The sequence below is a fragment of the Halichoerus grypus genome, chromosome 3, assembly GCF_964656455.1.
Source record: "Halichoerus grypus chromosome 3, mHalGry1.hap1.1, whole genome shotgun sequence".
In the NCBI taxonomy this organism is placed as follows: domain Eukaryota; kingdom Metazoa; phylum Chordata; class Mammalia; order Carnivora; family Phocidae; genus Halichoerus; species Halichoerus grypus.
This window is the reverse complement of record NC_135714.1, coordinates 199,746,129-199,769,480: the sequence shown is the minus strand read 5'-3', so window position 1 is coordinate 199,769,480 and position 23,352 is coordinate 199,746,129.

Sequence of the window (23,352 nt, the reverse complement as noted above, 5' to 3'; positions counted from 1 at the left end):
CAAACGTATGGATGGCCATCTTTAACACTGGAATTGGGCATCAGAGGGACACTGCAAGTCATGCCATGTTTTCACGCCACTTCAAACTTCGTCTTTTAGAAGAGCTTCTCCGTTGAAAGAGGAAAAGAATGCACATCCGTGTGCACATACGTGTATCAGGTAATTTCACACATAATCCCATTTTGTATTTCTGTATTGCCTTCCCCGTTTTACATATAACAATGTTGAAGCCAAGTAGTTAACCTTCTCAAAGTCCTAAGAGCTCTAGGTGGTGGGTCCGTGATCCATAGGTCTGCCTTTCAGATACCACCCTGTGTTAAATATGTCTCTGCCTCCTTAAAGAGAAAGATGTATGACCATGTAGGAAAAAAGGTCTCAATACACTTCTTTATCATTTGGGGACTTAGAGATAAATATAATATTGTTTTTTCACAGTTTTTTGACTCCCTCCCCTAAAACACCCAACATCATAAACTTAAAGAGATTGAGATTGTTTGTTAATCTAAGAAGGCTTTATTGGACATCCACCTGCTACTGATACGGTGTAAGACCTGGAGGAAACGTAATGATGAAACACGGGCTCTAACCCGAAAACGTTAAATTTCCATTTGCTACCCCTCTCCCCTCCCCCGTTAAGACTTTTGTTTCTTCATCTGTAAAATGATTAAAATCATAGTACCTACCTCATTTTACTGATGAGGGAACTAAGGCTTGGAGGAGTTAAGTGGCTTTCCCAAGGTCATGCAGCCCGTCAGTGACAGAGCCGTGATTCGAATGCAGGCTGTCTGGTTTCAGTGCTGTCCGCAGAAGATCGACAGACATCACCTGGAAAGCGGCGTGACCTTGTCTTCTTTTGGGTTCCATACAGGTGGGGGATAAGTTCTCTTGTTTCTCCATTAGTGAATCTTAGAGCTTTTGGTGCCACTGTTAGAAAACTATGTCAAATGTGTTATGTGTTAGTCTAGGAAAACACAAGGACCTAGAAAACTACTCTCTTTAACCAGGTTTAAAATGAAATAAAATTAGCTACCTTTCTTTCTTTCTTTTTTTTTTTTTACAGTGATAACAATAAATAACTCCGATTTCACAGAGCTGTTTTGAGAATCAAATTAGATAACATAATCCTATAATGGTTTAGGCACAGGACAGATGCTTAACAAATTTTATATGCTAAATAAAAAGAAACTTGCAGAGATATTTTTGCATTTCTTGCTAGGAGAGATCTGTTCATATCTTCCAAGAATGAGGGAAAAAATAGACTTCTTGTTCTAAATTTGAAGTGGTTTGTTAAATCTCATTAAAAGTAAATCTTACCCTGCACTGATGTAACAGGATGTGTATCTCATTTACTGCTCTGCCCCCATCCAGAATGCACGGCCTGGATCATTGTACATGGCTGAGGACAAGAGGGTAAGGAATGCATTTGTGATGGTGAGCAAAATTACAAATCAATTAATATTTTTATTTCTAATTTTATTTTGAAGTACAAAAACTGAAAAGAACATTCCAGGGAAAAGGAAATAAAAGTTTATACCTATAAAATCCCTAGTGTAAAATGTGCTGTGTAAAATGCAAGGCATTTTCTCGAGTGTAGCCTTATTTATTCTTTTTATAACAACCTTATAAACATTGTCAGTGGACACTGAGTCAGGCTTTCTCTACGACTTGGGAATAAGCAAAACCTCCTTGCCCCTGACAGGTTAACTATGAAACCAGCACATAAAGGATAACTCTAGAACCACTCACAGTCATCTACCAGACCTCTAGGACTAACCCTCTGCAGAGAGCACAGCTGAGTGAGAAGAGGGGGTGTGCAGAAATGGAAACAGGAATAACTTCTGCTTAGTGAACACTTACCCAGTGCCAAGCAGTGTACTGAGTACTTTTCATTCCTTTTCCCAACACTGTAAAGGGTCAGAGTTGGAGCTTGATACTTGGTCTGACACTAACATGGGTACTACTGGAAACCCCACGACAATGCCAGCAGTTCCTGACCTACCGCTGCCTGGGGGAGGAGGATGCCTGTTGTAGCCACAAGGAGTTCTAATGAATATTTGCCGTTTTTATTTTTATTTTTATTTTAGTTTAGTTTTCTTTTGCCACCCAATACCTAAACTCTGTTTCTAGGCTTGGGATATCCATATGGCATGTGTCTTGTAGGAGGCTCAGCCATTTGGAAGCACCTACCAGGCCTAGAATCCAGAACTAAGGGAGCATAGAAGCAGAAGCAGTAGAGATATTGTTCTGGCTACAGAGCACAGCTCTAGCACATCGAGTGTCAGGGACCCAGTGTTGGAGGTGCACTGGTCGCCCCAGTGACCAGCACCCACTATAGCCATAGACAGCGTAATTCTGCCCATGAGTTCACTAGCATGGCTTTAGCACAGCCTTATTTTATTCTTGCTCATTTTCTGATTCTGGCTCCCCAGTCTTTGCAAGATCTTGTGAGTTAACCAACAGACTTTCAGTAAATTATTTTCCTCCCTCTACGATAGCACTGACCAACACAAGCATCATAGTTAACACAGCCCAAGGAACCTCTATAGGGATTTAATTGAGCTGTTTTGGCCTCATCTACTAAAAACTTAATCATAAATTCACTCACCTTGTTCTTCTCCCACCAAGCAAATTTTTGATCATGATTTGGTTTTAGTCAATTGGGAAAGAATGAACTAGTCAAGCTCACATGAGAATTCTCATCTCACCAGAATAGTTCTGCTTGTCATGTGAATACATTGGTCTTCTGGCTTTTGCATAGTGCCAGGAGTTTGGTTAATATGAATCTACTTCTAAAAGCTAGATTCACTCTACTGAGCTAATAACTCATGTGCCCGAAGGCCAGAATGAAAAGACTTTGGTGAATTCAGCCATATGGATATCCCAAGCCTAGAAACAGAGTTTAGGTATAATATAGCCTATATAGCCTATTTGGGAAATATCCGCCCAATTCCCAACATTGCTGTTGGCTCAGGCTTGCCTTTCTCCCAATTTTTCCATCATGGAAATGAATACAAACAGACTTACGCAGAAAAAATATCTGGTAATATAACTGCCCCAAACAATGACAGTTGAAAGATTCAAAATTCATAATTTGCATATGGCACCAGTATTGGGAATTTGCGAAATTGTTAACAGTATTAGAAAATTCCAAGATCAAAATGTATTTTAAAACAAATGAGGGAGGATAAGATGGAGGGGTAGTCGCTGAATTCTGTCTGAAGGCATACAGAGGGAGGCAGACTATAAAATCATGTCTGAGAGATCCATGGTTAAAAGCAGAGAGGATTCCCTTAGCAGGTTACAAAGCAAGAATAATCTGAGGGCAATATTGGCAGACAGAGTTCAGCCCAAAGTTTTCAGAGTCACAGATAGAGAAAGGAACTCCAGCTCGTGTGAGTGGGTAAGGGAGATAATCCAGGGCAAACATCATAACTAAGCCTTTATTGGTTCCCAGAAACAGGGTATGTAGGTGCACAGAATCCAACTGATGAACCTGAGAGTGAGTGGGCAGATGAAGTGGAAATTGTGCATCAGGGAACACTGGAGATGAAAGGCCAAGCTTAGGACTTGGACCAAAACTATGAGGCAGTGGGTTTTAAGCAAAAGGGATGGAAAGAAGGTGGGTTTTGTAGTTTCCATGCATCTCAATTACAGTGTTGTAAAATTTGAGACTGTTTAATGTCATGTAGAGACCCAATGCCTCAAGTCTCTCTTAGAAACATGTTTTGAAATCTCCCAATCAGGAAAGAGCCCTGGGGCATTCGTCTTGGCAATGATTTTATGGCTATGACACCTAAAGTACGAGGAACAAAACAAAAATAAACAAGACTACATCCAACTAAAAAGCTTCTGCCCAGCAAAAGAAATAGTCAACAAAATGAAAGGCAGCCTATGGAATGAGAGAAATATCTATAAACCATATATCTTGATAAAGGGTTAATTACCAAAATATATAAGGAATTCACACAACTTGATAGCAAAAAAAGCAAATAATCCAATTACCTGAATAGATATGTTTCCAAAGAAGATATTCAGATGGCTAACAGGTACATGAAAAAGTGCTCAACATCACTAATCATCAGGGAAATGCAAATCAAAACCACAGTGAGATATCACCTCAGAACTGTTAGCATAGCTATCCTCAAAAAGACAAGCACTAACAAGTACTGGCAAGGATATGAAGAAAAGGAAACTCTAGGGTGCTGATGGGGGGAACGTAAATTGGGTGTAGCCACTATGGAAAACAGTATGGAGGTTCCTCAAAAAGTTAAAAATAAAACTACAATATGATCCAGGGTATATATCTGAAGGGAAGAAAACCACGATCTCAAAATATCTGCACCCCCATGTTCTTAGCAGCATTATTTATAATAGCCAAGACATGAAAATAACTTGTGTCCATCAATAGATGAATAAAGAAAATGTGGCATGTGTATATACATATTATATATACAAACACACACACACCATATGTATGTATACATATATATACATTACAATGAAATATAACTCAGACATAAAAAAAGAAGGAAATCCTGACCTTTTAGACTACATGGATGAATCTTGAGGACATTATGCTAAATGAAATAAGTTAGAGACAGAAAGGCAAATATGTATGATCTACTTACATGTGGAATCTAAAAAAAAAAAAAAAAAAAAATTCGGAACTCATAAAAAGAGAATAGATTGGTGGTTTCCAGGGTAGGGGTTTGGAAGGTAGTGGCCAGAGGGTACAAATTTCCAGGTATAAGATGAAAAAATTCTGGGGATGTAACGTACAGCATGATGACTAAAGTTAACAATACTGTATTGCATATTTAAAAGTTGCAGGGCGCCTGAGTGGCTCAGTCGGTTATGCGTCTGCCTTCGGCTCAGGTCATGATCCCAGAGTCCTGGGATCGAGCCCCGCGCCGGGCTCCCTGCTCAGCGGGAAGCCTGCTTCTCCCTCTCCCACTCCCCCTGCTTGTGTTCCCTCTCTCGCTGTGTCTCTCTCTGTCAAATAAATAAATAAAATCTTAAAAAAAAAAAAAATAAAAGTTGCTAAGAGAGTATATCTTAAGAATTCTCATCACAACAACAAAAAATTATAATTATGTGAGGTGATGGATGTGTTAACTAACTTTATTGTGATGATAATTGACAGTATATACATATATCAAATCATTCCATTAAACTTACACAATGGTATATGTCAATCACATCTTAATAAAGCTGGAAAAAAGTAAATCATAATAACAACAAAATAAATAAATAAAATCCCTTAAGATTTTTTTTGTTCAAATTGACTGAAAATGCATGGTATTTTTTGACTATTTCTGTTTAAAAGTGTTGAAATTTGAGATGCATTAAATAATCTCAGTTTGTTCAATCTCTAAATGAGAGCAATCAAACTGGTAATATGAATTCCCAGGTCCCCAAATAAGATTTTATGCATTCAGCTTTCCTGCTGTGATTGCTAAACTAAAACCATTTTTTGTAGCTTATCTTTTGTCCATGTCAAAAAGATATCAAGGACTTCATTCTTTGATTGAATTTCTGTTGAGAAATTCGTTATTTTTTTACCCATCACAGAATCAGGAAAACTTTTAGTTTCAGCCAAGGCTGATCTTACGTGTTGTGCTTTATTATTTAAAACAGCAGCCCAAGACAGCCCAGTATTTTATATCAGTGCCTTTAACAATGTATGAGAATGTGGTCATATGGTATTGTCACAACAATTTTAAGACATCATCCATCTTTAAAAATCGTCCTCCTAAATCTACACCAGTGTTCTCAGGTCACTGTAAAACATACATTTTCAGATTCACAGCATCTTAAAAGCTTCCAAGGGTTTAAGCTTTGAAAGCTTTTAAAATGGTTTATTGATCTAACGCACCTGTTGGGAAAGTCCAATTTATGTTTCTCAGTTATGATCCCATTGTCTGTGGTAATCTATATTCTTCTGTCTGTTGTAATCTATATTCTTCCAAAGTTTGACAGCTTTATTTTCCACCATACTTAGTACCTTCACCTATTCCATCATTTCAGACATAATCTACATAGCTAAAACCAAAAAAAAATCAATAAAAAGGGGAGAGAGGCACATTATATACAAAAGTATAATTATTTCTTTTATCCTTTGTTTTAAGAAAAGTAGATGCTAGTGTAAATTTCCTACTCAAACATGGTGTCAAGAAGAAAACTCACTAATTACCACTAATTAAGTTTTCCTAAAATCTCAATAGCTGACACTGAATTTAGCTTCAGATAAAAAGAACTGAACTGTTCAAATAACTTATTTAATTTCAAAAAAATTGACGTATGAAAACTAGTTGTACTCCCTTACTCCCAGGGACTAAAGCACCAATGTCAAGGTGCAACTTAGTGTCAGTGAATCCACACCGAGTCATGGGAACCTTTATGATTTTACTTCTCAGTGTTGGAGTGACTTTATATGCATTATACATGCATTTGAAAATTTATATACGTTTTATGTCACTTAAACAAGACATAGCAATAGATGATACCTATGGAACTAACTGCCCCACCCACACGAATTAGATAAAGACAGACTGTTGTCAGTGACAACACAGATCTTGCAAAACAATAATAAATACGATGTCAGAGTTAACTGTGTTTCTTTATCCAGACTCTTTGTCACAGCGTCTCTAAACACTGTTCTAGAACCTCTTTCTCATCATTTATTCTTGAGATGTCTCTCACTAGTGAGATAAGCACACGCAGTACACTCGTGAAATATAATGCCCAAGTGAAAGTGCTAAAATGTTGATTGCTTTATCAAGGCTTATGCCTCTCTTTATTTCTAACACATTTCACCACTTACATTTATTTTATTTATGTTTCTGTAGTGGTTGTTTGTCTTTCACTTGACTATTAGCTCCCTGAGATTATATTGACTTTTGCCCACTGTTAGGGCTCATAATGCCCCATGGTAGCTGACGAAGACTGGCTCCCATTAGTGCCTTTTGAATGAACAGTCAAAAGGGGCAGATGTTTGTCAGATATAATCCTCATAGGTCTGTTGTGAAGCCAGTCCATGTAGTATCCCAGTACCTCTGGGATCTACCAAGAAAGAAAAAGCATGAGAAAACAGAGGATGGGAGTTTATGATTTTGTGATACTGCACAGCTGGATGGTAATTTCACTGCGCTGTTCCCAAACTTCCTCCCCACCGGTGGTTACTATCTCTACCATCATCACATGTGCCCACAAAACAAGTGGAGTTGGAGATCCTGCCGGCGTTACTCCACTGTTGATACGAACAATAAAACACAAAATAATGACTAGATCACAACCCTCACATGGTCAGCTGGTTGGTTTTATGATAAAATTGAGTCATTAGGCTAAGAAAATGAATTATTTATCATTCCAACCCTCCCTACCCAGAATTAGTAGATTTTAACTGTGGTTATTTATTAAAATACTGATTACTGACTAGTGATCTCCAATTAAACTTCATGACATCACATCGTGCCTGCAAAGCACCATCCAACTAATTCTGGCTTTCAAACTGTCTTTAGCCAAGAAATCCTAGTCAACGCTATTTAGCACTGAAGCTGAAATGTATTTTTCATCCTTGTATTACTCACTCTCCGTCTTAGGTTATCGTCAGACTTGGGGGAACATGTTCTTCCCACTACATAAAACAAAGACAGCAGTAAACTAAGATGCAGTCCAAATACTGTCGGAAGTCGTATAGAAAGTGTGTCAGGAATTTTACACAAATTTTAGGACATTTTTCATGATGTGGAAGTTGGATAAAAATGTTGATGTTACTAGTATTTCTAGGCTAATGCGTAATGTATATTAATCTTGAAATGCATAAAGAAATACTTTGGAGGGAGAATTATAAAGAAAAGATGTACCAGGAAAGAAAGGTCTCATTAGGAATGACTCTTTGGTAAACTAATGTGTTAGGGGGTTAAAAAATGCTTGACCACTGATGACTTGGTTTCTTTACCTGGAATTGTAACAGGATTCCAGGGTAAGTGTACAGAAAAAACACCACAGGTGATACTCATTCATGGCCCAATTCAAAAGAAAGCAATTACAATCAATTATTTAAAACCCAGAACTCGCAGGATGTCATCCCTGTGGCTAGTTGTAGTTTTTGTTTGTTTATTTGTTTGTTTGTTTGCTTGCTTACTAACTTATAGATGAATGACAAAACTCTGTGATATTATGGAGAAGAACCAGGAAACCATTTTGTGCTACACAGTGCCTTACTGGTTCTCTCCTTCATTCAGTAACTGGATCATTCATTTTTCTAGCATGTATTTATTGAATTCTTAACATTTGAAAGGCTTAAAATGAGTTGCACGGTTTGCATTTACAGAAAGATAATGTCCCCAAACTGTAACGATTTGGGTAATAATGACTATCAAGAGTAAGATGTTGGGGCGCCTGGGTGTCTCAGTCATTAAGCGTCTGCTTTCAGCTTGGGTCATGATCCCAGGGTTCTGGGATCGAGCCCCTCATCAGGCTCCCTGCTCAGCAGGAAGCCTGCTTCTCCCTCTCCCGCTCCCCCTGCTTGTGTTCCCTCTCTTGCTGTGTCTGTCTCTGTCAAATAAATAAATAAAAAATATTAATAAAAAAAAGAATACGATGCTAAGCAGAGCCTTTTGAAAAACATAATCATATTTAATTGAACTTCTCTAAGAAAAAGTGACATTTCACAGTGAAAACATAACTTATTATTTTTAGAATAACAGTTTGTATTAAAAACTAAAGCTTCCATCATTAAGTATTTCTTTTTGCTGAAAATAATATGTCATTGCTTTAAAACTTTCTTACATCCATACTTGAAAGTTGGAAACAGAATTTCTTAGCTTTTTAAAAGACTTTCCAAGATGTCTTGACACCTACAACCCAGATTGTGGTTTCCAAGCACTATTTTCCAAAAAAAAAGTGGTTTGAATCTAGGCTTAAGAATATAAAAATTCAATGACGTTTGATTATTTTTCAAAAACATTAATTGATACCAGGAAAAGAGAAATTAAGAAGCTCAATTTTATTGAAAAATTTTACATAATTGAAACTGAGATTGAAAATCAAGAATCGGGCGCCTGGGTGGCTCAGTTGGTTAAGCGACTGCCTTTGGCTCAGGTCATGATCCTGGAGTCCCGGGATCGAGTCCCACATCAGGCTCCCTGCTTGGTAGGGAGTCTGCTTCTCCCTCTGACCCTCTCATGCTCTATCTCATTCTCTCTCTCAAATAAATAAATAAAATCTTTAAAAAAAAAATAAAAATAAAAATAAAAAAAAAAAGAAAATCAAGAATCATTTTTCATAAATCATTTTATTTAAATCTTTATATTCTCAAATATTGTCTTACCTGTGATAATCATTAAACTCAAATATTAAAATAAACCAAATTAAGAAATAGACTTGAATTCTCAAAATAATAAAGTAAATTCAATCATCTTACTCTCACTAAAAATAATGCACTAATTGTGCTAGTGAGAGCAAAGAACTGTTTGTACTATTAATAAAAAATTAAATTTTATATTTATTTTATTTTTTAATATTTCTGAGTTTATGAACATTTTTTAAAAATATGTAATATGTTATATTACCACGTGTACATAATTTTTAGTGCTATATATTGGGAGTGCTTGCTGAAAAATGGTACTGATAAGGGTGAGAAATCAAAAAATTTGAAATATCAATTCCAAATAAGCATGTCATTGTTGTGTGAGAGTTTAGAGAGAGAGCAGGGATAGAGCCTCAGAAACTACCCTCCAATCCTTCTAACTTCCATCCTCCCAAATCCACAGGAAACTGTTTTTGTGCCATGCATCTAATTGTCACATTATCAAGTCAATGTGGGATGCTTTGTGGTATGATTTAGAACAGAGAGCAGAAAAAAACAGCGACTGCCTGGTGTAGGGACCCCAGCTCTTTTACTATTAGTATTCCACTTCTCAGTCTATGTGATCAGATATCCTCCTTGAAAAGGGAATTAACTGACACCGAGACAGATTGTTTCTAGCTCTTGGCAGAGCAAAAATACAACTTGGAGGGAAAAAAGCCTGCAGAGCTCTGTGCCCAAAGCTATGAAAATTTGGAAACTCCAGAAGGGTCTGGGCATGCAGAGAAATAGGGATTCTTTCACAGAAGCACTAGAAAAACAAGGATCTTGGGAAGACGGTTGTGTCAAATTATCTGGAAAAGGAACGACAGGGTCCAAGGAGCATCTACACACCTCTGCCCACCACCCCAGTGGGAAGAGACTTCAAGAGGCTTTAACAAGAGAACTAGACGAAGGGGCACATCACCTGGTTTTCTCCCCTCCACGCCCACTTTTCCCCACCTGTACTTAAAATGCTTAATGGGAGAGATTATTCAAACCCTTTCTTGAAATAAATGTTTAATCCTTGTGCAGCTGAGGCAGATGAGGTAATATCCAGGGCAGACAGATGAAGGGAAAGGCTTTCCCCCCCAATCCGGAGGAAGCATAAGGACAAGCCAGTAACCGCAGAGGCAGATCCAATGGCAGAAGCCATGGAGTCTGTCTCCCTGACCGTTCTCCCAGCAGAACTAGATTCACATCCCAAGATCCTGAGGAAAAGGGGAGGAGGAGGACCATGGTGACCATGGAAAAGAATTACTGAAGAGATTTCATCAATTCACTGAATGATTCTAGTCTACCCCCAACAGCAAGAGTCTAGAATAGTGATGGGGAAAGAGCAGCCCATTGATCTTCTGCACAAAACACAAAAACTAATTTCAGAATAAAAGATTAGATTCCTGTTGTTTCACCACAGTGCACAAAAATTAACCTTTCATTTTTAATTAAAACTCATGTGAATTTTCTCACCAACGTAATTCTAGTCAATTATATAGGTAACATGCTGCATAAAGCTATTTTTATTTTGAGGAGAGAAATGTGTTCTATAATTTTTTGGTTTTTCCTAAATCAGCACTGATTTTTTTTTTTTTTTTTAAGTTGGTTAACATCTAACACCCAGTTCTTGGCTTCTAAGTACCATTTGCAAATTAAAAGAATCAGCTATTTGGAGAAATGGCAGATTCCGTGGCTGGACAGGGAAAAGTTCAAGATGAACCTGGGCCATCTTCTGGTATCAGAAGTAAGGAAGTGTTCAGAAAGTATGGAGGCCTGTCAAAAGGAAGGAGAGCTCACTGGCAGGAGTTCCCAATGGCTAAGGAAGGAACCATTCGACTAACAAATAGATTGTTACTTGGAGAATAAAATATATATCCATGAGTCCATATCTATGTAAATACATAGTTGAGTAAATAAATAAATGGGAAGAAGGAACAACTCTTCCTCATAGAAAAACATTCAACTAATAAATGTAGAGGGAATGAGGGAAGTACAAAATCACCATTAGGCAGGGGTGCCTGGCTGGCTCAGTTGGTGGAGCATGTGATTCTTGATCTCGGGGCCATGAGTTCAAGCCCCACGTTGGCCACAGAGCTTACTTTAAAAAAGAGAGAGAGAGAGAGAGAACTCACCATTAGGCAAATATGATAGTAATAATTGTTGGAGACAAAATCCACTAATATATGCTAAAAATTAGTTGGTAAAAATGTTAGGAAGTATAGAATATTACCATAGTCTCAAAGAACCTTCCCCAAAATATCAGTCAAGTATGAAGGGGAAATAGCAGTTTTATAATGGAGGAACCCAGCAGACACTATCCTATTTGAGTAGTCTTAGTCAATTTTGCCAGTAATGAGTCATATCAAGACCATGTACTCCCTGAGAAGGACCCCAAGTCACTTCTGTGTTGTTTTTGATAAAAATACATAACAAAAATCTGGTCGTGAGAAAACATCAGACAAACCCAAACTGAGAGACAGTCCCCATTTCACCAAGAAATAGACTCTTACCTCTAGAGAACAAACTGGTAGTTACCAGAGGGTGTGGCGGGGGGGGGAAGATGGGTTAAATAGGTGATGGGGGTTAAGGAGGGCACCTGTTGTGATGAGCACAGGGTGATGTATGGAAGTATTGAATCACTATATTGTACACCTGAAACTAATAAAACACGGTATATAAACTATATGGAATTTAAAATTAAAATAATAACTGATGTGTTCTTATCAAAAGTGCTGAAGGCATGAAATTCAGACAAGGAAAGAACAAAGAACTGTCACAGATGGAAGAGGAGATAACACAAGAAAATGCAATGTAGGCCCCCGGATTAAATTCTAGAGCAGAAAAAGAACATTGGGGGGAAACTGGTAAAATTCTAATAAGATGTGTACTTTAATATTGTATCACTGTTAATGTCTTGGGTTTTGATAATTGTGCTGTGATTACATAAGCTGTAAACATCAGGGGAAGCTGAATGAAGCGTATGTGACAACTCTGCAAAATTTGCAATTTTCCTGTAAGTTTAAAATTATTTCAAAATGAAAGGTTGCTTTTTAAAGGGTGCTCGTCACTTGTTTTGACATTTATAGCCGATCTATATAAAGAGAATTTATCAGGATGAAAAGCAATTTTATTAAATACTGTGGAGAGAATAGATAAATGAAGCACATTTCAACAGTGATTTAGCAATGCCTTGAATAATGCAGATAGTACATGGAAGCTAACAGCTGAAATGCTTCTAGAATAATCTCAATAGAAGAATAAATGTTGACCATTTTACTAGAGCAGTAGACATGAAACCATCCATGTGTATACAAAACTGAAATACTTAATAAAGATAGCTGGTGTTTATTGAATCTTATTTGCCAGACACATTAAATCTCCTAGCAAGCTGATGAGTTAAATACCCGATCTGACCTCTTCAAACAGCCGGATCACTTCCACAAGGTTATACAGCTAACAAGAAGTGGGGCTGTGATTTTAACGCAAACCAACGGAGCTCTAAGCTAGCGCACTTGACCATGAAGCTACATGACACCTTGAATCTCTGAGCTCTGAGTCTATTCTGTGGCAGAAATGCTAGGCTTGCATTTTACCACTTGCAGAGATGACTTAATGAAGACCAGCCAGCATACAAAACTGGAGGAAGGCCTCCGGTTTGTGGCTGCAGAACAGTTTATGTCTTTGAGAAGCAGGGAATGATCACAACCTTGAGTTCATGGTCACCGCACGCTAACCCACTCAGCTAAATTGGTGAGAGCACGCTGATGTCACAGGTACGACGAGACAGCATCTCAACCCATCGGAGCGATGGGGCCCTTTGCGGGAGTCAGAGATTCAATCCAATATTAGAGGGTACCACGCTGAGCCGCATTCATACAGCAGAGGAGGAAGTCCCAGACCCCCTCAGGGGCCACTCGGCAGACTTGGTTTTGCGTTTCATGGCTGCCTTCTCTGGAGCTTTGTTCTGTGTACTATATAAAAACCTCAACAGCCCTAATTTCCAGTCCTCAAAATGTCTTAAGAGTATGGGGAGGTTTCCATAAATGCAGCCTATAACTTCAGTCTTGTGTTTCAACACAAACACATCATTCATTAATGAGGAGTTTGAGGCAAAGAAATACCTGGTTCTCATCACTACAAAAAACAGCATATAAAAATAGAAAAGAAAAAAAAAAAGAGCAAAGTTTCCTATGAAATAACTATATCTTGTTCTCCTACTATTGGCAACCTTAGCTTTCTTAGAGGTCAACTTTGCTGACTATGTATGCCTAATCATGTTGGATAGTAATATCTTTTTGAATCTAAAATTTTGACATTTGTTTCAAATTCATAAAATGAAAAGTAAGAGGGGGTTTCCAGTCCACAGCATGTGGGGGGAGGAAGAAATGAACACGAGTGCTTAGCCAAAAGTGATCTGAACATTCCTAACCCACTGAACTAGAAAACCTTAAAAGGGCTAACTTCTAAAATATGTAGTACCTAGTGGTGACAGCCAGCCCGGAGAAGTCATAAGAATACTAAGCCAAATGTTAATTCCCTAATATTCCCACCATTTAAATCTCTGATGGAGGGAGTGAAAAGGGTCATTTCTGACTATTGAGGGACTTTTTTTCTAGCAGTTTCTGCCAAAGCTGGAAATAATAGTCACATGATTTCTGGTTAACATAATGAACTTCTGTGAACCTCAAAAAAACGTTGCAAGTTCACTTCAGTTTGGTGAGCTAACCAAAAGTGACTTTTAAATAAGAAATTTTAATTTTAAATTAATTTTAATTTAACAACCACTGTAGTGTATTTCCGCAGAAAAGTCTGCAGAAATACACTATCCTCTTCACTGTTTCATTTGCTTTTATAGAGTATGATACATGAAGAACTGAGAGTCTGAGTTAATTTGACAAGCATATATTTTCCTCAGCTTTTACTTGATCGGTAGTAAAGGTACCCGGTGCCCCCCCCCCCCCACCCCCGTGACTCCAGAATCTTCGAATCTTCCAGAATCTCTGAGTCAGTGCTAATTAGCTCAGTGCCTCTGGGCAAGTCACTTAACATCTTTGGCCTCTGGTTTGTTATCTGCAAAACGAGTATTTGTGAGTAGATCAATTCTAATACAGAGTTCAGTTTTGAAAAAAAATAAAAAGATTCTAAATTTAAATTACGTATTTACAGAAAACAGATACCGACATTTTAGGGTTTATGGGAATGTATTCTCTCAGAATATTTTATAAGTTTTGAACTACAGCTTTGTTTCTCTTTTATCTCAAGTGGTTAAAAAAGAATTCTACAGATAACTTGAGAGTGGTGTTAATCAGTTTACCCACATCAATAACTGCTGAAAGAAAAATAAGTTTGAATGTCAGGCTGGAATTTGGAAGCTCTAGGTCATATTGACTGTTTTATTTGTCTCTGGCAGCCCAGTTTTGTACGATTCTGTGCGAATAAAAAGATCTTTTCCTACGGGTCTTTCTTGAGCACTAAACTCATGATTAATGAAGCTTTGTCCTGAGACGAACAAGAAAAAAAGAGATGGAGAAAGTATTTTATTTACGATTGAACCACAAAGCATTATTCATTAGATATGCCTTCTAAAATTGTTTGTCTCATTACATTTCATCAAACTAGTCTACATATGAAAGCCTTTGCCCTTCCTCCCTATCCTTGTCCATTTTTTCTATAATCTTCTATCCGAATTGGCTAGGAAAACACAAACCTGTGATTGGACCTAATGTTTATCAATTCGGAGGACCTGATTCTCCCCTTACATATGACAAACTCTAACAACAATGGCCTGAAAGTTTTAGTCTGAAAGGGAGGGACTTTAACCTATGGCTCTGATTTTTTTTTTTTTTTAATATATATATAAAGTCATTACAGGATAATAAACCAGACTTTTTTTTTTCTTTTTACATCTGCCTGATCAAGAAGAGTGAGATGCTTTCATTGTCTTCCCAAGCTCTGAAGAAATAAGATATTCCCAGCCCTTTACTTGAAAGAATGGCTTCTGATTAGCATAATCATTTCTTAAATATCACTTTTCAATCCTGTGTTAAAGAGAGCAAGTCAGCTTCATTCAAACTTTTCCTGAGCGATGGGGCCATGTTGCTGTTGTTTAACCAAACTCAGAGACTAGTGTAATTAGCCTTCAGGAGCCGTGGGTCGTGGAGAGCAATTAACTTGGCTGGCCAAAAATGTTCTTCTTCTTTATGTGCTTTAAAAAGTCTATGTAAAATATGTTTGGGTCATAAATTGTCTCCTATCCATGTATGAGAAACAGTTACATGTTTTTAATCCTTTTTAAAAAATCTAATTTATCCTACAGATTAGTCAAATATGAAATTGAAGCCAGTGCCGTCTTTTGGAGGAACAGCAAGTCAAGCTTGTCAAGTTCTGACAGGAGTGAGCCAGAGCCACCATCTAGGTATATGATTTGGACGAGCTGGGGTGGGAAAACGAGAACACAGCGCATTCCTACACAGGCCATTTCGTTTTCGTTACTGAGCCTTCCATCTGCAGTTCTTTCTCCATGTGGATACTGCCAACGCCTGTTACATGATTATGAAATTAAAGTTATGTCTTCTATAAAATCAAGTCAAAGATTGTGACCTCAAAGTTTGATGTGTCACAAGATGTGTGACAAAACGCATTCATCAATAACCGGTCAAGTGCTGGAAACCCCAAGGGATGTGAGTTGTATTGCATGGCAGGGAGTCTGGGCTTTGGAAGTTATTTTGTAATTATTTGTTGTTGGTCTCCAGAGTGTATGTTTCATGTATTTCTTCCTTTTTACCCAGAATGTCATTTGGCCTGGGTGGTGAGAACAATGGGGCTGTGGGAAGGGGGTTCGTGCAGTTTTCACTGGAATCTAAGCAGTATCAGTAAGCAGTTTGCCTGAAAGCAATTCATGTAAAAACAAACAACTCTTTAGTAGCTGTCCCCATGGCTCAGAGATGTGACAGTATATTGACTATCAAAAACTAATGCATAGACTAATAACAAATGTTCTCCCAAGAAATTGTCTTTCTGAGATTTCCCCACACCTCCCTTTACATTAGAGCGTCAGAAAAACAAAAACAAAAACAAAACAGTGAGTCAATTACCATCAATGATTGAAATAAAAATAAAAACTTGGGTTCATGATGTGGAAGAATCAGGTAAAAGGTAGAGCAGGATGATACTTGGGTTTGAGTTGGCAGGACAACCCAGGAGGTCATAACTGATCAGTCATCGATAAATAACCCTGGAGTGCTTGGATTGTGCCTGGGTTCACATCTGTCATTCTCAGTCCTTGACATTAGAAACGGGGGAGTCATATTTGACTCTTATTACTCTCTCTCTCTACCTCTTCAATCACCAATTCTAATTTCGCCTTCCAACTCTTTCTTGCTTGTGATTTTTTTTTCCTGGATCTCTGAATGCTATAGTGGTTCAGGCCCCATCTGCAAGGGTCTTGTTACTCCATCTAGAATCTTGTTTCCTTCATTTTCATCTTCCAAACACGCACTAAATGACAAATAAAATGCAAATGCCACAATGTCAGGGTATCCTCGCTTAAGACTCTTGCTTATGACACATAATCTGGCTCCTGTCTTCATCTCTTGCTACTCTGTGTCCCAAACATCAACCAAATTTAAGAATATTTAGCACCTATGTGCCAGGCACTGTGACATTCATTATAGCAGTTCCAGAATTTAGCATGGTGCCTTCAACAAGAGAGGAACCTAATAAATATTTTCCCTCCTAAATATTTCTAGAACAAACTGCCTTCACTCCATGCCTGCTGACGCCAGCCAGCCAGAGTCAGAATCTGGTCTGGATGCTGTAACTCCTTCTTCACTCTTCTTGTATTACTCACCTCTCACCTAATTCCCACCCCCGCCCCTTCTATGGCCTGAAAGATCTTTTAAAAATGCAGATCTGATCATGTCATTTCCAAATTTAAAATTTAGCAGAAGTTTCTCAACAAATCTAGGATAAAGGAAAAACTCCTGACCTGGTTCCTGAGACACTATATGCAGTCTCTCCCCTTCTCCCTCCCTGCACTCCCGCCACACAGAATATTCTATTGCCCCACTGGCCCCTTCTTCCTCTCCTTTGTTAAATGCTCCTTGTCCCTCAGGTCTCACCTTCAACATCAATTTCTTAGTGTGGCAGTCCCTGACCCTCTTGACTAGGTGAAATTATTTTCCCCTGCATGACCATAGCATTGCTCCCTAGCATGCATCCAACTTGTAATTACTTGTTTAATGTCTGTAACTTCCTCAGAGAAGCTCTCCCTAATCCCCTTAACAAGGGGAAGTGTCGGCATTAAACATTCTCTTAGGTCATCGTACTTCTCCTTAGCATGCAACACAGTTCAATAATTATTTGTTGAGTTGAATTGAAAATATATCTCTAGTCCTCAAGGAACTTTGAGCTTTGGTTCTAGCAGGACCTACATACTCCTAGCTAACCTGTTCTCATTTTTGAAGTCCTCAGCTCACCTGTCAGCAACTTCCGGGGCCTTTGCTAACCCAACTTTACACCACTCCCAAGCTAGAGTAGAGCTCTGTTCTCTGTACTCACATAATACCTAGTATGCATTTCTGTCACTGCACTTCCTGGGAATGTGTTACAGTTTTAGACAGTAGTTTCTTTGAAATGAGGGATGATGCCTTATTCATGGTTTATATTCCAGGGGTTCGGGGACCCACACACATACGCACTCCATGAATATTTATTGACTGACGGGATGGACGATTACATGTGACATAGGAATTAGATGACTGCTTGTTTCCAAGGAACGTACCTTCTCTGGTAGGAACGAAAGGCATCTCAGCAGCAAACCTGTCCGGACTGAAGAGCGAGGGCCTTCTCAGGTGCCCCTCAGACATCTCCACCTTGGGCTTTGACATTTTATGGACCCAACCCTGACTTGACTGAAATTGTTCTGGAGATCCTTATAAAATCAGTGATCAAAAGATAAATTAAACCAAGTTATAAAAAAAATCAGTAACATTATATTTCTTTCAGTCCTGAATTTGTACCCTGAGCATTATAGGCATTAGATGCATATATTTGTGTGTGTGTGAGGGACAGAATAATGGTCCCCCAAAAATGTCCAAGCCATAATCTCCTGTGAATCCATTACTGGATGAGCAAAAGGGACTTTGCAAATGTGATTAAGGTAAGGATGTTGAGATGGGGAGATTATCCTGGCTTATCTGGACAGGCCTAGTGTAATCACGAGGATTCTTATGAAGGGGAGGCAAGAGCGTCAGAGTCAGAGAGAGAGCTGATGGTGCAGCGCGGCCGGCTTTGAAGGTGGAGGAGGGGGCCTGGCTCCAAGAAAGGCAAGTGGCTTCTATGAGCTTGAAAAGGCAAGGAAATGAATTCTCCCTGCGAGCCTCCAGAAAGAACACAGCCTTGCTAACACTTTAACTCTAGCCCAGTGAGACTTCTGACCTATAGGCCTATAAATGTGCGTTGGTTTCCGCAGGTAAATTTGCGGTCATTTGTTACAGCAGCAATAAGAAATGTGTGCGTAAACGATATGTACTTGTGTATACAGATTGGCAGGCGCTCCAACACTGTTGCTTTTGCCTTGCTGGTCTAAACGAGGGGGTGCGCCTGGCTGGCTCAGTGGGTTAAGCGTCTGCCTTCGGCTCAGGTCATGATCCCAGGGTCCTGGGATCGAGCCCCGCATCGGGCTCCCTGCTAAGCGGGAAGCCTGCTTATCCCTCTCCTCCCCCTGCTTGTGCACTCGTGATCTCTCTCTCTCTCAAATAAATAAATACAACTTTAAGAAAAAAGAGTCTAAAGGAAGAGACAGACAAATAATGAACCATACACAGATCATCACGTATTTATAACGATGGGGTATTAAGAAGTACAGAGACCTACACCTTAACACCCATGTTTTCCTTGTCAAGGATGAGGGACTTTACACACACACACACTTTTCCCAGTGGTCCAAAATTATCAATACAGATATGGTCCTCTGCCTATATTTCAGGAGGATTTGATTTGTATCTTGTATATAAATTCAAAAAATAACTGTCTGGAAGAGAAGTAAAATCATGGGAGTCTTTAAAAATGCCACCTGATCTGTAACTACAGTTTACTTCCATCTATATTGGCAATATGCAAGTGGAGAGGATTCAAACATGTTTTATTAAAACAAAAGAAATAATGATAGAGATGTCAAAAATAAATTTTCTGGACTAGTAAAATCTTATTAGATTTTAGCAATTTGGAATATTTCAGTCTCAAAGATGAAACATCCCCCAAATCCCTACATATTGCCCCCATGTTAGAATTCTGTGCTGATGAATATAATTAATCTCCTTTCCATCCAAGATATTTTACTTTTAAGTAGTCAAAATATTTGTGCTTATGTCTTCTACAAGACTTAAAAATAGACTCCTTCCCCTCCTTTACTCATGTCAACATAACTGTTTCAAAAACAATAATAATTACATTGGTTAAGTATTTCCCCATTATATCTAAATCATCATGATTGCTTTTATTGTCAGAAATAAAACCATCCCCCTCACTGCCAACCAGTCATATTCTTCCAGGAAAAGATTACCCCCAAATTCTGCTAATTACATAGTGCATATTAAAGATAACAAAGATAATGATATTGACATAGTCGTCAGTTGGCATACTCCAAAAAAAATTGAAATATACTTGAAATCACAACCAGTCTGCGCTACTTAGTCATGGGTTGTGGGTTGTTGTTGTTTTTCCTGGCACAATTGATTCTTTGTTGCATAACAAGAAATGTGCAGAAAATTCATCTGAACCATTTATCATAGCTTCCTTCAAGTATTATTTCTTAATATGCTCTTCCAGGAGGATATGTGGTGAAGACCACAGAAGACAAATATTAGAAGTGGGGTTTTCTTCATAGTTTTCTCAAAAAAAGAGATTAGTATTGGAAATATTCGTCTTTTAAAATATGTTGGTATTTTAGGTCAGGAAGTCTGAGGTTAATCTTATTTTTCCCCAAGGGTTTATGATAAAAAGATAACTATCTTGATAATTTTTCTGGTTTTATAAGAATTGGATTTACAGTCCAAACTTATGTTAAGGAAGAAGTGCCCTGTAAAGGATTTAATCTAGAGAAATAAATGAAAAAATTGAAATTCAAATAGTTGATTTAATTTGAGATATACACATGTAATCTTCCTTCTCTTAAGGATAGGACCACATAAATAGATCTCAGATGTTTTATAATACCCACTTATAATGACTATATTCAGTAGTATTATTAAGATTTAAGATATGCCCATGGTATTGTAAACAAACTATAAAAATTATAACATTTCATACATGAAGAATATTTCAGCATTCCCTAAAAGTCTTAAATGCATTCTGTATCAAATATGCCTGAGAAATTCTTGATATAAAATATTGAGTAGATATTTTTACTACAGGACTTATCAGAGCCTTAAAATTATTAATGAGTATAGTACATTTCCAAAAAAATAAAAGGTGTAGCATGCAGTGCTTCCTCAGGTAGGAAAATCAGTCCTGGTTCTCTTCACCCTATAATCCTGACCTCCTCCATCAGGTATGGGGTTCTAAGTTGAAATGATGTAACTCCCAAGTATACCCAAATTCTCTAGGAAAATCTGTTAGTTTTGTTCTCTCTTCCTACCAAGAGTCCTAGATGCGGAGTGTATTCATTGATTGAATTGTGGATTTAAACTGAAATTAACTTCAGTGATTTATGGTCTTTCCCAGAATTCATTCATCCTTATGTGGACTGAAGCACTGATTTTTAAAGGTACACTTCTGCTCTAATCACCTCTTACTCACCCCGTCGGTGAGGGAGGATTCCCACCCTTGGGTTATGGGGATGGCCGAAGACGTGACCCCCAACACTGGACAGAGGAGCTTGGCATTTCTTAGTCACATATCGTCACAGCCATCTGGAGGAGGACATGGCAGGCCACACGGGGCCACGTGGAGGTTGCACAGGGAACAGAGTGAACAGGAGGCAGGCTTTGCAGTCCCAAGAGGGTAGAGTGCCCTTCCAATTCTTGCAGGTGGATGTGATTAGCTTGTTTGAATAATTCCACAGGCTGGTAGGGAACCAAAATCCACCCCTCGGGGATAAGCAGGAACTGTACCGGGTCCCCGTGAAAAGAAGTGTTGTTTGGCTGGGGGCCTTACCTGTGGAGCAACCTGTGGCAGGGGTCTTGTGGGCTCAGCTATTCCGGGCCCACCTGGTTTCAGACGACAGGCAGCACATCATATCAGGTGCTAATTTAGACTTTGCACCACCCTCTTTTACCCCCACTCGGTGCATGCGGTTCCGTAAGTCTTATCCAACCCCTTGCATCAGATCAGGGTGCTGACCTGGGTTTCAGTTTGCCACGGCCCCGTCCACGGAGATTAATTCAGGATTGAGTTTATCGCCCAACTCAAGCCAATGAAAGTCAAGCTAAGGAGTTTTGAATGGGGAGGAGAGAAACGTGCTGGGTTTTCCGATGCAGGTGCTAGCGGTGAGGGTGATGGGAGCCTGATGCTTTCGGGGGCCATGACGCAGAGAGAGCCTGATCAGCAAAGCCAACAGGAACAAAACAGGGCCTAGAAAGGGCAATAGATAGTCTTCCAACCTGATCTGGATCCAGTCATGCCTGATGCCTCTCTTGCTCTGGTCTTTCTCGGCATGTGAAACATCCCTTTTCCATTTTATGATTAAGGTGATTTGAGTTGAATTTTGTCAGTTACATTTTTAATAGTTCTGATTGATACATGAACTATATTGAATAATGCCTGTCAGCTATGTTAAATGATTTTGAACCACTTCTGCTGTTACCTCCGTCGGTATTCTAGAACTTTGCAATTTCTTCCTTCATGACCTAAATTATGGCTCTCTTTCACCTTGGTGGATAACTCTTCATGCACTGTTATTGTTATACAAGATGGATCAGCATTTCTACTACTATACGGTAAGCGATCTTTGATGGCCAAGTGCACGAAAATAAGAACACAATGAAAAAGAAATGAAGAGTAATTACTATCATGGCACGAGTCTATTTTAGAAGACAGAAATTGATTTGGTCAATTCAGAGTCAATCTATCTCAGTCTATTTATAATTTGAATAAATATTACAAAACCTTTTAAAGAACCCTCATCTCAATAATATGAAATTAGAAATTAATTTTTAAACTCGGAGCAAGCAGTTGGCACGTTTTGTTAATAAAGAAGAAGGACATGCTCTAAGAGTGAAGTGCAAATAAATGTGATGATTATTGCTCAGTGAATAACTTTGAAACATAAGGAAATCAAATGGTAGAACTTGTGCCTCTAACTTTTAATATTTTCTTAAGGAAAACATTAGGGGAAATATCAACAGCGTTTACACACTCTTTGATATTTTCATCCAGATAAATCCTGCAACTCATCGCCACTCAGCAGTGATTTGCGGCAGCCAAGCTGCTGTTAACATTTACACTTGCTTGATGAGAAAATGCTGAAATACTCAGAAGTACACTTATTAAGTAAAAGAAATGACAGTGCACACTCCCTGTCTCCAAAGGTTGACAAGGGACACAGAGGTAAAGGAGGCAAATGCTTTCCAAATGCTAAGTCACCCATGAAACGAAAATAAAGCCAGCTTTCTAGTGTTTCTTGATACATGCTCATCAACCACTGTTTATCCATCACAACTACGTTCTCTAAATATAAAAGGAAAAATATGCCATCGGAAAGCGATTGAGATGAATTTGAATTTAGAGTCACATCATCCATGATCTCTATTATTGGCCAATCAGATGCCGCGGGGCATGAATTAGTCATGCGTGCCCATTTGCCTTTGGTAACTACAGGCCCAGAGGCAGTAATGTTAGTAATGTATTTATCATTTAGTTGATGGATATAAGAGAATTTCGAAGGAAGGCGTTCCAGCTACTTGGAAATACGCTTTCAATGCACTGGAAGATGTGCAATAAATACAGCATATAAAACTTCCTAAATACATTTGAAGTATCGAAAGACTAATTCATTATAGCGCTAT